The sequence below is a fragment of the Drosophila persimilis genome, unplaced genomic scaffold (genome assembly GCF_003286085.1).
Source record: "Drosophila persimilis strain 14011-0111.01,24,50 unplaced genomic scaffold, DperRS2 tig00001027-arrow-arrow-pilon, whole genome shotgun sequence".
Taxonomy (NCBI): Eukaryota; Metazoa; Arthropoda; class Insecta; order Diptera; family Drosophilidae; genus Drosophila; species Drosophila persimilis.
Genome location: NW_020825400.1, coordinates 23,839 through 26,079, shown reverse-complemented (window position 1 = coordinate 26,079; position 2,241 = coordinate 23,839). Strand labels below are relative to the sequence as shown.

Below are 2,241 nucleotides of genomic sequence, written 5' to 3'. Positions count from 1 at the left end.
TATATTGGAGTATTGTTCTTGTGTGTGGAGCCCGCAGTATAAAGTACAGCAGGCTGTTATTGAATCCGTGCAAAAGCAATTTTTAATTTTTGCCCGGAACTTTAACTGGGACTCAGGTAGAATCTTGCCACCCTACCGGTCTAGGCTAAATCTTATTGACCTGCCGTCGTTGCACCATCGCAGAATATGCAATGGCGTAATGTTAGTGCACAAGCTCCTTCTTGGGACTGTTGACTCCCAAAATCTCGTGGGTCAGATTGACTTGGCCGTTCCATCTAGACCTACCCGTACTTTTAGGCCTATCCGTCTACCCATATGTAGGTCTAATTATGCTGATCATGAACCTTTTAGGGTTTTATGCTATAATTATAACTCCCTCTGTCAAACCCTATCCCCTGAACTGTCTCTTAAACTAATTGCATACAATATTTATAATCATTTAAATTTAGCTAACTTTAAACTTATCTTTTTCCGCCTTTAGTAACTAAGTACCATTATTAACAGATAATTGTTAATTTAATAAATAAATAAATAAATAGCTCAAGTATAATTTTGTGTTCGTGTGTGGCATCGTCAAAAAACACAGTAAAAAATATATATAACATTGGATTCCCGTTAGATATTGATTACTTGGCCAAACGTGGGGCCGTATCCTTGCAAATCGTCAGATCAATAAACTCCACCAGTGTTCGGGTCGGGCGGCCATTCCCTTGCGCAGATACTCGTATTCGAAGCCCTTTGTCACCATAACATTTGTGGCATCCTTTGAGGGAGAAAGTCCATAAGCTCTGCGCCCAAACAAAGCGCCCCACAATACTCACAATATGCATCCACTGGCCACAGGGCACAAACTCACGGAGAAAGGCAGCGGCCTTGCAGGGACGTCCACCTCGGTCAATGCCATAGTTCTGCACATCGCTGCGTCCCCCGGCACGCACGGCCTTGCTGTAATATTTCCACAATGGGAAGCGCCACACACGATCTCCGGTATGCATGCTGGCGTGCTTGATCTGCTGCCACAGGATCTCCGAGTTGGTAAAGACCCCCGCAGCCGACTCATCCAGGGCCTGGCGCATGTAGCCCGAGCAGGTGCCGACGTCAATGATGCACTTGGGACAGAAGTTTTGCGCATACAGCAGGGCGTCTGCCAGGACCAGTACATCCTCGTGATCGGTGCACTGGATCTCGATGGTCTTGCCGTTCATGGACTTGACCATGTCCCCAGTACGGACCGAATTGCAGCCCACTACGTTTTCACAAAGAGGTATCAGGCCGCGAATGTTGACCTAAGAACAGCATTATTATTTAAGGAGATATCATTTCTGTCCTGAGTACTTACCGGTAAACGCAGGCCAGCCACAGCTCGACAACAGGCCACCACAACGGCGGCCCCGGTCATGTCGCCACGCATATGGAAGAGCTCATGTTTCTCTGTCAGGCACAATCCTCCAGCATCGTAAGTCACGCCTTGGCCCACCAGCACAATGGGGCGCTCCTCGGCACAGGTGCCGTAGTAACTCAGCTCCAGGAAGATGGGTGGCTCGCACGAGGCCTTGCCCACAGCCAGGAAGGCGTGCATTGACTGGCTCTCGGCCCAGCCCTCGACCTTGACCTCCACATTGACACGGATTGCACAGCACCTCGACGACATTCTGCGCAAAAGCTGTGGGTGTGAGGAGGTTGGAGGTCATCTCCTGCAGCTGTCTCGTCAGGTTCTGGGCGGCTGCCTTCTGCAGACCAATGCGCCATCCTTCGAGGTCGCAGACCTCGTCTTTTCTTGCGTATAAGTCCAGCGACGCTGGATAGCCTGGGGACGTGGTCGCAGGCGCTGCAAGCATTATTTTTCGTTAAGCCCACACAAAGTACCAAATATCACAATATTCTAGATACGTATTTCGTGTTCAATTTCTAGCAATAGAGAATGCCAAATTGAGGCGATGAATGTACTCCATGAGAAAGTGACACTCACTTCAAGGGCTATTTGGTCGGTACATTCAGGAAATTCGAAAGGATCAGTATCTAAAAACGAGTGGACATCGGCCCTTCACTCACTACTGTTTTGGTTTGTCTGTCCTCGGAGGAGTAAACATATCTATGTATGTATATCTTTGACAAATGGGGCTAACAAATCATGAACTCTTGAAGGGCCATGGTACTCAAATAGATGTGGCTCTGGATGAGTGTAACTTCCAGAAGGAAGACTTTTCGTCCTATGAGCGTCCTTGATGAGCACCTAGATAT

General features: G+C 48.1%; 1 pseudogene; it reads right to left on the bottom strand.

Annotated features, from left to right (window-relative positions):
• Positions 1-555: 555 nt before the first annotated feature.
• LOC113566820 lies at positions 556-1,651 on the bottom strand (annotated as a pseudogene).
• Between the last annotated feature and the right edge of the window lie 590 nt (positions 1,652-2,241).